This window comes from Sylvia atricapilla, chromosome 11 (assembly GCF_009819655.1).
Source record: "Sylvia atricapilla isolate bSylAtr1 chromosome 11, bSylAtr1.pri, whole genome shotgun sequence".
NCBI classification, from domain to species: domain Eukaryota; kingdom Metazoa; phylum Chordata; class Aves; order Passeriformes; family Sylviidae; genus Sylvia; species Sylvia atricapilla.
In genome coordinates, this window is record NC_089150.1 from 2,212,586 (window position 1) to 2,232,701 (window position 20,116).

Here is a 20,116-nt window from a genome sequence, read left to right on the forward strand (position 1 = left end):
ACAAACCCTCCTGAAAAAGTCCTGTCAAATAAAGTTCTCTCCCTGCTCTTCATTCTGAATATTTCGAGTTCAGCCTTTTCCTTGCTGTTTCCAGATTTCAGTCTCACCCTGAGCCAGAACTTCCTTGAAATAAACTTTAATGTGCTTTAATAATCTCCCTGCTAATGCTGGTGGTTGGCAATGGGCTGGTTTTAACAACTGCTCCAACATCGAGTGTAACCAAAGCTTTTACTTGTAATTACTGCTCTGAGCTGAAATTCTGGTACAATCCCATTTATAGCCAAATTATTTGTAATGAGCGTTGGGCTGTACCAGACTAGAGGGCTACAGGTTTAAAAGAAAACGGATTAATATTTTATTTTCATCAAGCCATTTCAAATCCATTTCTGTAACTAATAAAGAAACAGAAAAAAAAACCAAAAAGAAAAGAAAAAAAACCACCCCACATAAAGCAGTTGCTACGATAATTGACTAAAAAGGGGATTTTCTAACTCAGGGAGCACTGCAGGAAGTTTTTTGTTCATTAGAGCACAAGTGCAGCAGAGATTTATGGACACAAATAGACACAATTTCAGGAAAAGCAGAGAGAGGGACGAACACACGCACACAAATAACATAAAACACAGCAACTTATGGGACGTGCTGAGCCTTTTAAGCACGGAGAGGACAAACATTTCGAGGCACTCATCCCTCCTAAAAGGTATTTAATAGAATGGAAAAGCCTCACGTTTCCCAGAAAGCTTTCACGTACAGCTCATCATTTTTAGACAAATGCTTTCTGAGCCTTCACTAATACAGTAAGTTATAAAAATTCTTGGCAATGCCGTTCTCATTCCAGAAGCTGCCATTTTTTAATTGACACTTCTGCATTACACAAGTGAAGGACGCTGCTTTCCCCCTCCTTTTTTTGTTTAATACCTTCATTTCCCTTAAAACTTATCAGGGAATTACAGACATTTCCAGGCATTAGTCTTAAAAGACATTAGCAAAGAAACATTTCAGGCCCTTAATGCCACGAGTTTTAGCAGTCACTGAGCTTTGCCAAAGCCAAAATAAAATTCAAAATGTCCTGTTTTAACTTGTAAACCAAATATTACAAAGAGGCCAGGTGGAAATTTTGCTTCTTTCAGCAAGGCTCCAGTCCATGAACACAGCCCCAAATTATCAGTAGATGAAAATATCCCGTCCTGGGGAGCCCAACATTATTCCTGGTAAAACACATCTCATATGTAAAAATCGTATTTTTTCCAGATTTTGTTTTTTATTTGTGTTCAAGACTGAAAACTTCCCCTTCCTTTTAAAGCCTTGCAAGACACAGAAAGACCCTGGCAGAGCCAAATATCTAAAATGGAGATTGCCCATCCCAGAAATGACCACCATTCCCACACTTTTTATCACAACCAGCACAATTATTTGAATTATTTTTATTATTTTTAGAAACCTTTCCCCACAGTGGGACAGAGATGTGAGGGTCGGAGCCCCAGGGGTCACTCCTGCCCTTCCCAGGAACTTTGTTGGGATTTTCAGCTACACACAGCCCCCAGATTTTTAAACTTCCCTTTCCTCCATCTGCAGTCCCACTCTCTAATTAGCTTTAATTATGATTTGTGTCATTAGTCTTTGGTCTTGTCCCTGGGTGCTCGCCCATCCCTCGGCGCTGCAGGGAAGGGGAGATTCTCTCCAGAACTCCCAGGAAATGTCACAGTCACAAAAAATGTCACTGTCAGAAAAAGTTAAGGTTTATTCAAAGCCCTTTTTGAGAAAAAAAAAAGTCAAACTGGAGATTCCACAAACTTTTCTTGGCAGCTTCTGGGCCTTTTAAGTGACAGCTTTTCTAAGGCAGTCAAACAAGAAAGTGCTCACTGCAGCCTCCCTTTCTCTGTGCAACGTTTTGCCTCCAGACTGAATTAAATATTCTGCAAACTCTACTTTTTTTTTGGAATGGCTTTCAAGAAAAAGGGGTAAATTTTCAGATGATCCAATTAATTTAGTCAGAACATGGCTATCCTAATTAATCCTGCGTGATTCAAAGACTATTTATGCATTACAGCTGCAAGCACACAAAAATGTATTTATCCTAAAAAAAAAAAACTCTTAGAAAATAAAGTTTCTTGTCCAAAGTCCATTTGACCCACTGAAAAAATACCACCAATTTGGAAGGAGGATTTTAGAGCAATTTGCATTATTTTTAGGAAAGATTATCTCAAAGCCAAGATTCTGAAAGACTCTTCAGAAGTCTAAAGCACCACTCGAGACCAAGTCACAAAAGCTTTCTGCAGACAAAAATCCTCATTACAATCAGCAGGGGTTTGCTCTCCTAATGAATATTTGAGTGAACTGATTGGAGTGCTCAGCTTGGGAGGTGGTTGGTGCCCAAGATCTTCTCGACTCGATGATTTCCCTGCAACACACAGCACGGATCTCTTGGAAAACAGCAATTTTGGAGAAGGGTGGAAATGGGTGAAGCTCTACCCGGGAGCTGCTCTCTGAAATACAAATTGTTCTTACTTCAATGACACCGGCTCAAAGTTCCCATCAAATAAATGATCCGACCGTTCCAACTCCTTCAAGTAATACAGAGAGGCTGGAATTCTTACCCTCTTGTGCAAATAAACTCGGAGAGAAAAAAAAAGAAATTAAGGAGTTCTTGTCCTCTTAAAAATCTGCCTTGATTCACAGCGTGATAAAGTCGCCAACGCGGCGACATCCAGAGCGGCACTGAGGGGAAGTGGAGTTACAGCTTGTAATAACCACATCCCACAATGGAAGTTCTTCACAATTCCTGACATTCTTAGTGGATCTCAACCTCCAGCCCTGGGTTTTGATGAATAAAGAGCAAACTGCAGCTGTCCAATAAACGCATTTATGTTCATGCACCACCCAAAATCCTCGGCAGGTAAAGCGACGGCAGCGAACGCCAGTGAGGTTTTTAACGGGTCTGACAAAGCACTGAACTGGTTTTGGGGGATTTTAGGAGCTTTCAGACACTTCAGCAGCGGGACTTTGTGTCAGTCCATCCACCCCCGTGGAGTTGGAGCAGTGGGGAGAATTGGGGTCAGAGGTTCCTCACAGGTTTTTACCCCACAAGACCCTGGGGGACGTTCCACAGGCATCATCCCCCTCATCCCAATTCCTGGGGAGTGGTTTCAGCCCTGGCAGTCTGGAATTGGCCACCTCCCAGCACAAAGTGCCACAGGAACTTTTCCATGGGATATTCCACATGGCACAGGGTGGATTCTGTCCTTCCAAGCCCACCCCTCTACGCCCCAGAGCTCCACAATCACCCCATTTTGCCACTCAAGCCAACACAAAATACTTCTGTCTCCTCTCCCCCTCTTCATTCTTCTTCCCCACATTCCAGTTTACATCCTGCTCTCCTACAGCTGCTTTTGCTGGGCTGTTTCATCAACTGGATCATTAAAAACAACATTTCTCTAATTACATTTATTTAGTTTTATTTATTTAAATAGGTTGCTTCTCCAGAAAGGTCGCTTACTCTTATTTCTCCTTTTTTCCCCCCCATGAAACAGAAAATATTTTAGTACATTCTTCTATTTAAACAAGCACAGTAGATTAATTAATGTATTTAGTCTCTGGAAAGCTTCTAAGTTCTGTCTAGCAGAAAGTGGCCATGAAATTTTCTATTTTTTTTTCCTTGTAATTAGGCATAATAATTAGCACAATAATGTCCTTGTTAACATCCCTAATTATATGCAACTAGTGCATCAATAGCTCCTAGAAGGAAGCTGGTTACCTTTCCCATCTCCTGTGGGCACAGCCAACCAGGATCCTGTGCTGAGCAAGGACAGGCTGAGGAGCCAGAAATCAAACACAGCAAAACTCCTCAGTCTAAAACAGCCCCAACATCAAAACCACTCCTTGGGAAAGTCATAAAATAGCTCTCAGCCAGGCAAAAAACCCCAAAAAAACAAAGTTCAATACACCCTCTGCATCAAAAGCAGCACCAGGTTCTCCCAGCACTCGAGTTTTGCCACTTGTTCTTAGAACTCATTAATCAGCTCCGGCCGCGGGTTCTGCCTCGGCTCTGACGACATCAGCTCAGGGACCTCTTACATTTTCACGTTTTCAGTGCGTCCTGCCCTGTCACCAAGCTGCTCAGGTTAGCTCTGCCGGGAGGCTGGCTCGTTCCAGGAATAGAAATTAATTAATCAGTGTGTTTTCCGCCCCCGTGCCAGGGAAAACATCCCTGATTAAAACCGAGTTTTCACAATCACCGACGACACCGCTATTGATTAAATGGAAGCCTTGTGAGCACTCACTCATTTTAGAGGTGGATTTATTTTGTTCTTCTCAAGCTCCTTTGTTTTAATTAAAGGGTGTGTTCTAGACACGCTATTATTATATATTGAGAACACCTCTGTAAGCCTAAAACTATCTTTGTGGGGGGAAAGAGAGCTCACAGATGATGGAAGCATTAATTCCCCAGTTAAAAATCAGCCTGGAGAACAGCATGCCTTGGAGGCAGCCACTGAAACTCACTGTGGAAGCTCCAAATCCACCTACAACTCTGCTTCCAGACAGAAAAAAAAAATGTTTCAAACACGAGGAGTTGGGGCACCCCAAATAAATCCCACTGAGACAGCAAAGCTGGCAGATTTACATCTTACTTGGCTGACATCAATAAAATGGAAATAAAAGAAAGGAACAGCCTTTTGGTCCCCAGTAGCCATTAACAGTCATCCTCATACACTTGGAACACTCAAATTCCACGTTATCTTTTCCATATTCCACAGGATGGGACATCACACTTGTCCCTGCACCTCTCCACACCTCGCTGCTTTCTTTTGTGTCTTTATGGAGACAAATGTTCACCAATTCCTTTTGAAAACACAAGATATTAATCCTCACACATTCCATTTACAAGGAAATCATGCTAAATTAGCCCAATAATTACAAATTGTGAATTATCTGCTCAGACCTGATAGATGAGAACTTGAAACACTCTTGACCTTAAATACCTCATAAATTTCTCAGTATTTTACTTATAGCACAATTACATGGACTCTTCTGGGAAGCAAATTCCTATAAATGTACATTCTTTAGTTATTTTGCCATTTTTTAACTTCCCAAAACCACACAACTCTCCTCAAGATGTCTAGAACATTTTCAGACCTCCGCGTGCATAAATTAGTGGTGCTGCATAAGGCAGCCCTAATTTATGCACTCACTATGGACCCAATTAGTTCCCCTGTACCAGAATGCCAAACAGATTCCCTTAATAAAGCAGCACAGACCACATCTAATATTTAGAGTAGAACACTGAGCTTTAACTCTGTCACTTTGTGTCACCGACTCCAGACTTTGAGAAAGGAATTCTCAATCAGCAGGGACACCTTCCTCTGTCCTGGGTGCTCCAAACCCTGTCCAGCCTGGCCTTGGGCACTTCCAGGGATCCACAGCTGCTCTGGGCACCCTGTGCCAGGACCTCCCCACCCTCACAGGAAAGAATTTCTCCCCAATATCCAATTTAAATCTCTCCCAATGCTGAGGCTCTGTGATTTCACCATCCTCCTGCCCGGAGCAGCCCCTCTACGGGCAGGAGGTGATAACCTGGTATCAGACAGCTGTCAGGGACTCAATATCTTGATTATTCTCTTGTTAATATTTTAATCTCTCCCAGCCCAGCTGGTTTCTTTCCTTGGTGAAGGCTGAGCCATGCCTGAGTGCTCACAAGCTGAGGCTCCACCGAGGGAGCTGCGAGTGACGTGGTGAACTGGGAGGAAGAAAACAACCCAAAAGTGCTGCTGACGTTTGTGCCTTGGATATTTCTCACTCGTGTTGGGAAGCAGAAACCCTGCCAGACATCTCCCGTGCGGTTGTGATTCTGTTTCAACCCCTCTCCCTGCATTTGGGGCATCTCCCACGTATTTATTTTGTCAAGTTTTGGCTGCCCCAGGTGCTGGGAGCATCACAGAGGGCACCAGGGACCACACCAAGCTGGTCAAACCCTGGGAAGGTTTAACTGTGCTCAGGTTTAAATCTCCACCAAAATATTGACAACAAACAGAGCTGTGTAGATAACCAAGATCAGCGTGAACCAGCTTTTGTCAGCGAAGTGGATCAGAAATTGATAAAGAAATTAAGTGAAGTGGGGACTGAACTGCTTCCCTGCAATCTCTGAGAGAGGAGGGATTTAAGATGCTGCTGTCCCACAGGAAATACGCGTCCCCACAGGGAAATACGCGTCCCCACAGGGAAATACGCGTCCCCACAGGGAAATACGCGTCCCCACAGGGAAATACGCGTCCCCACAGGGAAATACGCGTCCCCACAGGGAAATACGCGTCCCCACAGGGAAATACGCGTCCCCACAGGGAAATACGCGTCCCCACAGGGAAATACGCGTCCCCACAGGGAAATGTGCTTACAGGAGCTGTGGGGCAGAGCCAGGTCTGATGTGCAGTGGCAGGACAAAGTGCACTAAGTCACCTCACATGTTAAGAAAACTATTTTTCACCTTTCAGGCATTTGTTTCAAGCAGATTAATCAAAATGAGCCATTTTCATGGGTACCTAAATTAGTTTAACTCTTTTACCAAACAACCTCTAATCAAGACTGTTAAACTCAATTCATATAAGTATTTTACAGCAGAATAGCAAAAAAATCACATTATTTCTATAGCTCTAATGAGAATCCTATACCACCAGAAATGTTGTAAAATGATCCACCTGCAGTAGAGTTGATCCAGTGAGTGCTCACATTTTGCATCCCACAAACCCCTTCCAGCCACAAATGATGTAAAATCCTGGATAAAAACCACACGCATTTTTGCCCAGGTAAGTTCTGGTTTCAAGGTACAACTCTGCAATGAAGTTTGGCATTCTTTAAGCAGAGGGCAGTATTACATCAGGAAATGGTTATTAAAGTTACCTGCTCCATGGCATGTGAGATTACAGCACTGCAATTTAACAGACATATTCCAGGTAACTGATTTTATGGATATATAAAGTTTCAGAAAGTACAGCTATATTCAATTACGACAGAAAATTATAGACAGGGGAGCACTGCAGCTTCCTCCTACACTTTGCTAAGAATAAAGAAAATCATCTTGTCAATGCATTGTTTCACTTTGACCCAATCCCTTCCATCCCAGAGGGTTTACCCTGCTCTCCTCAAATTAGCAGCTCATGAAATATAAAGATACCAGCTACTCTGGCCATTCATCCTTTAAATCCACGTGTTGTCCCATCACTCCTGGAGCTGGCACTGCCATCCTCTAACAGGAATAACTCCTCTGAGTATCACCTGATGCTCTGGTTCCTGCAATCCTCAATCCTGCTGCTGCCCCTCTTAACTGCAAAGTGGGAGCTGAAAACCCAGCCTGGAGATAAAATTCCCCAGCAGAAGCTCAGCCTCAGAACTTTTCCTCCTGCTTTGACATTTGTGTAACATTCAGAGGCCTCTTGCTCACACAGAGATGTTCCTCTCCTCCAGCCAAGCCCTTCAGATGGGAAGAATTATCTATTCCTCACTGACATCTTCCACTAAATGGAACATTTAATTAATTTGGTCCGAGGCCAGTCTGATCTCTTTTTGCTCGCATGAAGACGAGCACGACTTGTAACTCCCTGGCACCGTTTCTGCTCCTCCTCCTCCCCCTCAAAAGGAACTTTACTTGTTTACAGAATAGATACAAGAAAATCCAAGCTGGTACAGTGACACATCATTAGTTAAAAATACACCACAGCATAAAGAGCTTTAGTGCCGAGAGCGCAGCGGAATGCGGAATGACACGAAAATGGCTTAGGAAGGAAAATGAAAGTCATCTGGAAAGTGGTGATTTTATTTTTTTCCCCCCCCTGCTACAGGCTGGAACAGAACAAAAAAGACTGCGAGCACTTTGTGTTACTGCACAAAGCCAGCTTTAGTGCAATTAACCAAGTTGAAAATACGGTATAAGGGGTTATAAAAATACATGAAATGTATTACCAGCTCTAAAATGCAGCTGGTAAACAGAGGGCGTGAGGAGAGGGGAAAGGTTTCAAAAGCAAACCCAAAGAAAGTGCAGGTCCCTGGCCTGAGCCAGCACAACCAGCAAGGACAATTCCTGATTTGCAGCAATTGCACTGAAGACACAGAGATGGAAATGCAGCAGAGAGGAGAGGAGCTCATGGGGAGATTCCTGTGCAAAGCCCAAAGCCAGAGAGCCCCACGTTGGGTCTGAGAGCCACAGAGAGCTCACACACTGCTCAGAGCACAGCCCAGAGCCAGAGCCCAGCTCAAAACCACAGCAACTTCCAGAGCTGAGAGCTCTCTGTGAGAGAAAACAGCTCAGCTCCTGCCTGAGGTTGGTGGTGATGCTGCCTCACAGCCCCAGGCTGCTGAGAGAGCCCAGTTCACATCTCAGAACAGAGATATATGGGCAAAGACCCTCTGAAATCACCCTCCTACACCTTGGCTTGAAATAAGAGTTCAGACTAAATGAATGGAAAACCAGCAGGTGAAATGTGCTCAGGTGACAGCAGCTGCACAACACCTGCAGAAAGGTTTGGGTTGGGAGAGGCTTTAAATCCCATCTATTCCCACACCTCCCACTGTCCCAGGCTGCTCCAAACCCAATGTCCAGCCTGGCCTTGGGCACTGCCAGGGATCCAGGGATCCACATTTCCCCCACGCCAGGGCCTCACCATGCTCACACAGAAGAATTTCTGTGAACTGACCAATCTGCCACCTCCTGAAATCAGAGCGAGGTGGCCCCAAGCACACCCAAAACATTTGGAACGCTGGCAAGCTGAAGATCACAGACAGTTTAAGATCTTTATGAATAAAAAGAAATTATGAACAATACATTCCTGTAGCTGTAGCAAAAAAAGAATTACCAATGTGAGATGCTCAATAGTGAGGGCTCGAGTTCCAGGGGTGTAACAAAGCACAGCTCCAGTGCTGCCAGAGAAGTCAGCAAGAAAAGGTGATAGAGATGCTCTAGTGACATTTTAAAGGGAGGAAAAAAAAACCCCAGAAGTATCTCTAATCATCATCCTCTGACAAGGTGTTTTAATTCTAGGATAACAGACTGTGGCAAAACCTAAATAAAAACAAAGAAAATCAGGACACATCTGTTCAGCATGAAAACGTTTTCTTTTTTTTCCCTGTCTGCTTCCCATGGAAGAAAAAAGACTTCAAGGACGGTGCTGAAGATAAGATCTCCTGTATCAAAGCAGGTGATACAGTGGAATTGTGATAATTCTTGTGGAATGAGAGGGACGAAGATTAAGAGGAAAATGAGGAAATAAGAGATCTTTGAACTGCTTTGAAGTAGGGCACCAAAAAAGCTCATCCAAATTCCCATTAACTTCAGCAGCCCATGAAATGCACTTTTACTGCCTGCATGGCTCCATGTTCTGGAAATTCCAATAATGGGCAGTTAAACTCTGGAAACACATGGATGACAGGCAGGGACAAGCACCACAACTCTGTCTTGCTCAGAGCTGGCAGTGAGTCAGCAGCACAGGGGAAAACACAGATCTAACAGGAGCAGGGACACCGGCAGGAACTGATGGCCAGGAGCTGTTTGGTGTGAAGAGGAATGAAAACAGTGGCTGTGAGACTGAAGTGATAACTCCTAAAGGATTTAGAAGTGGCGAGGGAGCCGAAGTGTTGGGGAAAGAGCAGAAGGAATTACAGACTGGAGACAAAAAGTGAGTCGTGTTCCAATTCTTTCTCCGTGCCACATGGTGTATGGAGGACAGCTGCCACTCAATAAAGCCTAAAATAACGTTTTTACTAGAAAACTTTGAGCGGGGCAGTTGCACTGCATCACCTCCACAGAGTCCTTCCAAATGCAACAAAAACCACCAGAGTTTGTAACATGGTATAGGGAGAATGATCATTTAAAAAGAACATGAAGAGGAATCAAATAAAATGCGCATTTCCAAGTGAGGACATAAAGATGGTGCTCTTTAAATGGTATAAACAGGAACAATGATCAGTTTAAATGAATTAAACAAACCAAAATCACCTTACATCCCTCTCAATAAGGACAGCTGTGATCCTGAGGAACTAAGACTGAAAATCCAAAGGAAAAAAGTTCAAAACTGACCCTAAGGAATATTTCTCCTCCCTTTGGTTGGCACAAGGAACCCTTGAAGCAACGAATCCACTTGCCAAACCCTTCCCAGGGGGGGCAAGGGATGCAAATCTGCACCCAAGACCAACATAAAGACAGAGAAACATTCCTTGAGTGACTCACACTCCAACACCATTATGCAGAATCACATCTGTAATAATCTTTATTGAGAATTAAAAGGGTGACAAAATCAGTTCTAGCAAAGATTAGACTGAATATTTTAATCCGCCAAGCAAAGATTAATCTGAATTATAGATTTCCTGAAGAACCTTTGTTTCTGTCTGCTTATTTTGAGGTATCAAATCTTTTAAAAAGGAGCAGAAAAATCAAAGTGTGCCACAGTGAACCATGAGGGGGTCGGCAGCAACAGGAGTTTCATCCAGACACTGCTTTAGTGTGGATATTCCTAATTTTTAGCCACATTTCCCAGCGCCACAGAACCCCAGACTGGTTTGGGACCTTAAATCTCATCCAGTCCCAGCCCTGACACCTTTCACCCTGCTCAACCTGGCCTTGAACCTCAGCAAAGAATTTATTGCAGTATCGAACCTGGCAGCAAGAATTCCACGTGCCACAATTCCAGCACCAAACCAAACCTTTGTGTTTGCCAATTTAGCATTTTATTTCTGCCCTATGAGGACGTGGGTTAGAAGGGGCACGAGAGCTGCACGGTCAGGACACCTCATTTCCATCTGTAAAGTAAATGTTTAATATTGCAGGAGTCGGAAATTAATTTCCTAAATGTTAATTGATGCTATTTCAAATCGCTGAGGGCGCATTGAAGGCATTTCAAATGATTAACACAAGATTTGATGGCAAAGAAGCCATTTCAGAAATGGTCAGGGCCACGGCCATTCCTCCTGTCCCACCTGCAGCAAGAAACGCTCACTGAAGGCCAAGTGAAATGGTGGAATTTATTCTGATTAAAATCCAACCATCTCCAACCTGATTTTGTGTCCTTCACTAGAGGACAGAGCTGCTTTTAGGGGTGTTTTGGGCCTTTTCTTTTTTTGGATTTGCACCGTGGACATCACTGATGACACAAGTGGAGGCTCTTCAAGCCACTCAGCCTCTCATAAGGCTTAAATAACTAAAATGACTAAACAATCCAAATAATTGAAAGAAAAAAAACCTATCAAAACAACTCCCTCAATTGATTTGCAGCCCCACAGCCCATTCCCACAGGATATTCCTCTTGCAGTCCTGCAGGACAAACCACAACTCTCGCCTCAGATAATCCATGAGAAAGTGCCAGTGCCTGAGGAGTGAGCAGCCATCCAAACCTGTGTGTGTGCTGGGGAAAACACATCTGTCTGGGAGGGAATGGGGACTTCTCCTGGCTGCAGCGCTGCCACTCCAGCATTTTTCAGGAGCTCTACACTCACTTAAGCACCCCTCGAGGCGGCAGCCACCAGGAGATCCGGGATGACGGATGTTCCGTCTCCAACTGCAAATCCCACTGTGATTTTAATTGAATCCCAGCAGCCATCTTTTTTATTTTTTTTTATTTTATTTTTTTTCCCAGAGCCTCTCGACTCTCTATTTCCTCCCAGTGATTCAGCAGTTTATTCCTCACTACACTAATCCCTCCATGAGACAGTTTCTCTTATGCCCTTTCAAGCAGTGCTTGTGACAGCAGCTGCCCATATCACTGGTGTTTGGGGCTTTTTTTTTTTATTATTAAATAGGAATTTATCTCAGACACGCTTTGGCTTTCAGGCTCCACCACTTCTCCATCCCTGAGAAGCATCACTCTGCACTGGGCCGTTCTCCCAGCTCAGCTGATGACAGGAATTCAAAAAGGAGACAGAAAAATGGAAACCTGGACCCCAGAGGATCAGAAAGAGGCAGTGACACCTGGAACCTAAACCAGCTGTGAAATGCTCTTCAGAAGACCTGGAAAATAGATGTTTGCTATCTCCAGGGAACTCCACAGAACTGCCAGCTGGCTGCTTGAGTTACTCACCTAAGAGGTGCAGAAATCCATTTAATAGGAGGAAAAAGAAAAATACAGAAAACAACTGGCCAGGACCCACCTGTGGCAGAACTGCCAGCAACTCCTATCATCCAACACCACCTTGGAATCCAGGCTGACACATCTTGACCCAGCTATTTAGGCAGAGGCTTAAAACTCAGTCTAGTGACTCTTTCTTGCAGTAATGAACAGTTTAAAAACACCATAATTGCTTCTGACCATAATCATCCAACAGCCATGAGCTGTTTATCTCAGAAAAATTAATCCTCAAAGGGTGACCCTCATGTCCACAACGTGCTCTCAGTCATGGAGAGTGATTGATAAGTTATTCCAAGCCAGTCCACTGAACCTCTGGTTGGTGGCATTTTATCATCAAAGCTCCCTTGCCCTTAATCAAAGGCTAATTCAACATGAAATCCTTAAATATGGGCTGCACCACGAGATAAAGTTAGCAACCTTGAAAAGGCTGGGAAATGGCAATTTGCACACACAAACACAAGATTGAGAGCTCCCATCATAACCTGCCTCATCAATCACGAGCAGCAGCGGCTTTAACAGGACTATTTCCAGAGTATATTAAACTTCACGACATCTTAACCTTCTTGTAAGGCCACAATAATCTCTTTTACAATATCAAACAAGTGCAGAAGGGCAGACTCGCTTTGTGCCAAAGCATTCCCTGTGTCAGATTGCAGAATTCACAGCCTTGCTGCCTTCCCAGACGTTCCTCGGTGTCATTTCAGCCCCAGATTCCCACTCAGGGAACGCACACAACACATCTCACACGTATTCTGAAAGAAAATACTCTGCAAGGCACGTCCCTGGAGCTATCACCTGGTAATTACCTGTTCTTCCAAAACCTCTTTGCAAGGAAAAGATCTGGCCAGGCACCTGTGACTGAGCACAGCTTTGTCCCAAGTTTTAGTCAAGTATTTGGCCTGATCTTAGGGGGAAAGTCAAGTCATGAGGACTCCATCCTGAATATTACTTAAGTTAAAAAAAATAAAAATTAACAAACCCAAATACTCCAGATCTCAAGCAAAATGCAAACTCTGCCATAATTAATTACAATCAGGGTTCTATCAAAAAGTTGCCATTTCACTGTGCTGCAAAGTCAGGATGTTCTCCCAGCTCTTTCTCTAAAAAAACACAACTTAGTCCACCATGAAGTAGCAGTTTTGGTGATTCAGTTTAACAAATTATTTTAGAAAAACTGACTCAGTTTTAATTTTGGAGGAGTTTTGGGTGGCACAAGGATAAGGCGGGAAGGAAGCAGCCAAGGAAAGGGATGGCAGAGAGACACAGAAGGTGAAAAGCAGAAGGGAATCAGGCTGGAAATGGGAGATAAAGGGGAAAAGAAAGGATATAGATTTTCAGATTGTTGGAAGAAGAGCAGGAGGGCATGGTGGCAGATGTGTCAGACATGTGACAATGAGGAGCCAGGGAAGGAGGACACTTGGGGATCCTGGAGATCACAAACAACCCTTGCCTTTGAAGGAGGGATGTAAAAGCTGCACGTTGGAGGCAGTTCAGTGTCCATCCAAACAACCCTCTTACACATTGACCCCCAGCACTTCCAGCTGAGCCTCTGCCCACCTGGAATGAGCAGCAGAGCCAAGAGCTGCCAGACACAGTCACACACCAGGCAAAGGGGGAGCTGCCAGTGGACAGAACCAGTCCCAATCTCATCAAACCGTGAAACCAGCTGCTTTTTAGACTCAAAATCTCCTTTTCCAGAACTCTTAGCCAGCACATTCAGTGTTAGGACATTTCTCCAGCACAACTGAGCATTGTCTGCTGGTAATAATTCTAATTAAAACTGCACTCTAAGCCTGGTTGTGGGATACAAAGCACAGATGCTACAAACTCTAAGAGGACTGCTGGCCTGCCACTGTTTTAATTAGCCTGACAGGTAATCAAGTAGAATTTTGTAATTATACCACTAAAAAGCACAAATGTTTCCTTTCAAATCCCTGTTTCTGGAGTCACTTTGGTCAGCCACGGCCAGTTCTGAGCCACAGGACCAGAAGCAAAAGCCCAGACTTGGTTTCCTCAGGGCCTGGCTTTGGCTCAGCGAGGAACACGAGCTGCAGCATTGAAGGATTCCAAATGATCAACACAAGATCTGATGGTGTGGAGCGTGGGATACAAACTCCTGCCCACCCCCAGAGATGAAGGATGCCTAAAAGCTGAACCTGCAGTCCCCAAAACGTGTCATTTTGGCAAGTACAGCAGAGTGTGTGAGCACTTTTCTCTCCAAAACACGCTGTGCTTGCTCTTTGGGAGCACAGCACTGGAATCCAGGGCTTGCTGTCCCTGGGGCAGGGCAGACTTTGGGCACACAAATTCCCTGCTCAGGGCACCTCAGCAGCTTGGGTGACATTGCTGTCCCCACCCAACCCCAATTCTACCTCATTTCCAGACCTAAACACCCCACAGGGAACCTTCTAATGGCTCACATTCACCAAGTGCTTCCCCCACATCAGCTTTTATTTCAAATACCCCCTTCACTCCCAGAGCCAGGGATGCCTTTGGGGTTACCTAAAGACAGAGGCCAGACAGAATTAAATAAAAACAATATGGAATAATGCAATAAAATAACATGGAATAACGGAATAAAATAATATGGAATAATGGAATTAAAAGCTGTTCTATTTATTGAACCGCCTTCAGGTACATTTAGGGCACACAAAGCTCCTCAGGAGCTTCACCCAAAAATGGATGATGGATCACAGGTTTTCACACTTTGATAAATTTGGTCCATTTGCAATTTGGGGGTTCATCTTCCAATTCCAGCTCCAGGTAATGAATCATTGACCCCAAGTTTGCTGCCCCAACTCCCTTTTGTTCCCATCTCTCAGCCCTGGGGCAGTGAGGGCTCCTTGATCCCCAGGCCTGGAGAGGAATTGTTGTGTCTGCCCAAAGTGGGGAAGCAGCAGCTCACACCGTGTGTGGGGTTTGGAGTTCTGCACTAAAGAACTGCAGGATTACAAATGTATGAAAAAAACCAAAACCTAAAATCCTAAGGCATCACCAGAATAGAGGCTTTTAACCCAAATTCCAGTCACATCCTCACTAATAAGGAGTGTTTACCCAAGAGTTAAAGGCTCTGTAAACAGAAAGCAATTTCCATCCTCCTGTCTGGGGTGGTGTCAGCACTTGCAAACCATTACCAGCGTGCCCAGAACTGTCTGCTCCAGTCCTCCACACTTCCTATCAAACTGGCATTTAAGGATTTGGAATGCAGAACACAAGGCTGCAGCCTAAAAATAATATCCTGAGATTTGATCCTGCATTTCTTATTCAGGCTCAATTAATCAAGGTTGCCTAACTCTTCAGAAGTACTTTTCATCAGCAGATTGGAAACACTTCCCACATGAAATGGGGATCAGCGTCTCCTTTTTCCTGTGGGGAACCTGAAAATGAGATTTCACCTGAGAAGGAGCTCTGAGGCTAATTTAGGAGTACTGTCCAAAGGGATGAGGAGTCCATTATTCAAAGTTATCTTTTATATTAAGAAATAAGCTGTTCCTTTCAGACCACTAGAAAGACTAGAAAGTGATCTATCACAGGATTTATCATGCTGTCTTTGAAAAACCTCACACCAAGATAGCACATTCCCAAAGAGCCGGGCTGAATGAGAATATTTACTTGATCTCCACCTTCAGTTTTCATTGTGAACATCACCCAGGACTAAGGAAAAAACTCCCAAGAATTAAGAAATTAAACATTTTTGTCAGAAACCATCTGTAGTCTCTCTGAACAGATATAGTAGTAACATCTAAAACTAAGACAACATTTATTTTTCAAGCTCTGAAAACATCTTGTTCTCCTTTGGAAACAACATAATTCAGACTTAAAAGCATGTTGGGGGGAAAAAAAAAAAAAAAAAAAGCAACCCTCAAGATAATTTCAGGTTCTATAGAACAAAACCCACCTCTCCACTAACAAGATTGATTCCCTTTGACATTCAAACTGAGAGGCCATTAAGAAAATTTGAGTTTCAGGAACGCCACAGGTTTTTTTGACAAATTCAATTGCTGAGTCAATCATTCAATGATTAATTAAAACACCAATTTTGAAAATCTCTTGACAAGAACAGTAAGAGCCTAACCATAAAAAAAACCCACCCAAACCCTGAAACATTGATACCAAGATATCAATAGCCTTTTGAAAAATATTCATTCTATAACTTCCATACATCCTGTTAAATATATATAATTTACAATTTTCTGTTTACAGTAATAGCTGAAGGCATTATTATGTTCCACATTTGCCACAAACCTTCCAATGCAGAATTGCATAAATGCAACACATACACCCCTAAGAACTTAAACACAGGTTTATATATTCTTTCAAAAAGGCAAATCAAAACCCCCAGTCAAGGCACAGAGAAACTTCAGGGCAAATTCTTTAAAGCACAAACAACGCAAAGGAGATTCTGACATTCAAACGCAATGATGTTAAAAATAAAGAGAAATTAACACCAACACACCAGAATTAGGATTAAAGATTTGTTACCTTCTCCAGTGCATGATATGCAGCCTTCAGTCAAATTTCCAACACCTGAAAGAAGAAATTCAAATGCAACGTTGGTTATGCTGACACTTCAAGGCACTAAATTAATTCTTGTTGTTGTTAATTTGTTTTGCAGAGAAAGAGGCTGCTTTGGATTGCTTTTATTTGCTATTTTTCAAGTGCTACGAGACAACAGCAGTAACCTGCTGAGATCCTTTTCCACTGCTTGATTCAGTTCCCCCCAATCCACGAGGGGGAACCCAAAATTCCCAGCCTTGCTCCGTTCCCCAGACCCTGCACACCATCCTGGGCTTCAACCTTCCCCCCTGGGATGACCCAAACCTTGATTTTTTTTCCCACCTCTGACCTCACTAAAGGCTGCAGCTCTTCCACTGATAACTCAGCACAGCTCTCAGCTGACAACAAACCACCCAAAATCCCACAAAAAAGGCGGAAGCAGAGCCATTTCCCATTAGATCATCCAAACCACATGCTAATAAAATTAAAAAAAAAAAAAAGGAAAAAAAAAAAAAAAACAGGAAATTTATTCAATATATGCCTTAAACCTAAAGCTTCACATGCTTGGTAGCTGGGTATGGGTCACACAGAGAACATATGGCAAATGGAGATGATGTTTATGAAACTAGAATTCAGTGGGCACCAGAAACGCGGCAAAAACGATGGAAGGAAATAGAATTTTTTTTTTTTTTTTTTTTTTTGGCATTATCAACACATCCCAGATAGGAGAGGCAGAAGAAGAATTCTGACATTTTGCCTGAAGATAAGCACCCATGGCCTGGGTTGGAGCTCGAATTCCAATTTGATATGAGGAAGTCACAGCCAGAGGACACCCCTGCTCCTGTAATGGGCTGGCTACTGAAGTCCCTGAAAATTGGATATTGAGAAGAAATTCTTCCCTGTGAGGGTGGCGAGGGGCTGGGCTGGAATTCCCAGAGAAGCTGTGGCTGCCCCTGGATCCCTGAAGTGCCCAGGGCCAGGTTGGAGCAGCCTGGGACAGTGGAAGGTGTCTCTATCCATGGCAAGGGTGGCACTGGATGGGATTTAAGATCCCTTCCAACCCAAACCTTGCTGGGATTCTGTGGCTATAAAAAGCTGCCACAGCACATTCTGCACTGGGGAATTGCACTCCTGGTGGTCTAAAGGGGCATTTTGCCTTCATTTATCAGGGATGTATAATCACCACCCATCAGCAGCTTTCAGCAAGGATGTGCTCTGACATCTCCCAACCTGAGAGCTCCACCCACGCACCATGGTGACACTGCCGTCCCCACTCCCCACAAGAACCCAATTCTGCCTCGTGGTGCAACTTCCAGACCCCACAGGGCACCTTTTAACGGCTCACATTCACCAAGCACTTCCCCACATCAGCTTTTATTTCAAATATCCCTTCACCCCCAGTGCCACGGATGCCTTTAGGGGCTGCCTAAAAACAGAGGGCAGGCAGAATTAAGGGAATAAAAAGCTGTTCTATTTATTGAAGGGTCTTCAGGTACATTTAGGGCAGGTGAAGCTGTGCTCAAAAACAGTCACAGGTTTTCACGCTTTGATCAGTTTGGTCCATTTCCATTTTGGGGGTTCATCTTCCAATTCCAGCTCCAGGTAATGAACCATTGACCCCAAGTTTGCTGCCCCCAACTCACTTTTGTTCCCATCTCTTAGCCCTGGGGCAGTGAGGGGTCCTTGATCCCCAGGCCTGGAGAGGGAATCCAGCTCCCTGTGCCTTGCACAGCTCCATTTCCCACCTGGATTTGCCAGAGGGAAGAGCTCCTCTCCCAGCTCAGGAGACCTGGAGGGGAACAGGTGGGATCCAGCACCAGCCCTGGGTCTGGGAAAGCTTTTCCATGAGGAACAGGCTGGAGGCAGGCAGAGCCAGATGGAGCCCACCGAAGTGAGCACAGCGCCGGGGAGAGCGGGTAAATATTTGACATTCAGAGCTGCGCTAATTAGACGTGGAGAAGAAACGAAAGGTTTCCTACCAATCAAAATATTACTCTGTTTACTGTAACTGTTCAACTTATCACTTCACTCAGGGAAAAAGTTTGGGAGAACAACTCGCACGAGTCAAGCAACGCTCCAACACCAACGTCGCTGTGTATTTTTAGACACCTACGAAGCTGTGGCTGCTGAAAAAAAAAAACCAAAAAAAACCCCCAAAAAACTGCAGTTCTGACTTTTAGTCAAGCCTGATCTCCTGAGTACAGTGAGATTTTGAGCCCATCCACCTCCCAAGCAGTCCTGAACTCCCGTGGGCACCCGAGGTGTCTCACAGAACACCTGCCAACACAACCTCCAGAGCTTTTGTTTCCCCCTGCCTGTCACGCCTGTGTGCAGAACCCAGCCAGGGCGGCTTTTTTTGGCACTTAACGTGGGAGACTCTGGATGAAATCTTGGTTTTTTCTCTTCCCCCACAGCCCCAGCAAATGCAGTTACTACCAAGCTCCTTTCTCCTGCTGGAGCTGCTCATGTTGGGTGGGCTCCCACTCCAGCACAAACCTCATCTCCCACAAGCCCAGCCACAACTTGGGAGACTTCATCATTTTGGGGTGGAGGGAGCAGGTGACAGGTTGGAAAACCTTTACATTCTGGTTCTGTCTGCTGAACAGACCAAGCCAGCAGCACGTATCCACTCAAATCCTCAGAAATTGCAGCTTCCAACAACAGGAACACTTCCATGGACAATTTCTTGAAACGAGAAATTTTCCAATTTTTCAAATTCCAAAAGAATGCCTTTGCCTTGGCAGAGAGATACTGACTCAAACCAGAATATTCTCAAATTCAGAATGTTCTGTTTTCAGCACAGGATTTCATCCCACAGGAACTCTTGCTAAAACCTGCAGATTTGGTGCTCGGGTGGTGACCTGGCAGTGCTGGGTTCATGTTTGGACTCCCTCTCAGAGGGCTTTTCCCACCTTTAAAATTCTGTGTTGGAGATGGTGAATGAATTAATTGTGCATTATCCTCACCAGCATCACTGAACTCCAGCATCCTTGCTAGAAAACCTGAAGCTTTTCAATTATATCTCCCCCCAACAAAAAAAAAAAAAAAAAAAAAAAAAAAAAAAAAAAAAAAAAAAAAAAAAAAAAAATCAAAAAATCAGCAGTGCCGAAGAAATTTTGCTAAATAATCAAGAAACCTCCCTTAGCCTGGAGGGTTTGGCCACAGCTTCCCAGGAATTCAAACCTACACCTTTTTCCAAGTGAAAAACAACCTGGAACAGGCACTGAGGGGCACAGACTCTGCTCCCTCCCTCAGGAAGGCAGCACAGTAAAATCTGAATTTAGCAGGTTCAGTATTTTCTGCATCCCTTGTCAACGGAAGGCTTTGAAATAAAAAAACCAACTTCAGAACACGGAGAGGAAGTTGTCTCTGAAGGAAAAGGCAACAACACTGTTTTAGTGCAGCTCCCCAGTCACCACTGCAGTCGTTCTGGAAGCTGTAACTTCCCAAAAAATTCAAGTTTTGTGCAAGCCTCATTTCATGTCAAGGAACAGCACATCCTTCAAGAGCAGAAAAAA

General features: G+C 44.0%; 1 long non-coding RNA gene across 1 annotated transcript in view; it reads right to left on the reverse strand.

The window, feature by feature from the left end:
* Nucleotides 1–20,116, reverse strand: part of LOC136366153 (uncharacterized) — a 142,716-nt gene that overhangs the window by 89,018 nt on the left and 33,582 nt on the right. The window contains exon 2 of the long non-coding RNA XR_010744472.1: nucleotides 16,584–16,628. This is a non-coding gene — a long non-coding RNA (uncharacterized lncRNA). The remainder of the gene's footprint in view (nucleotides 1–16,583; nucleotides 16,629–20,116) is intronic.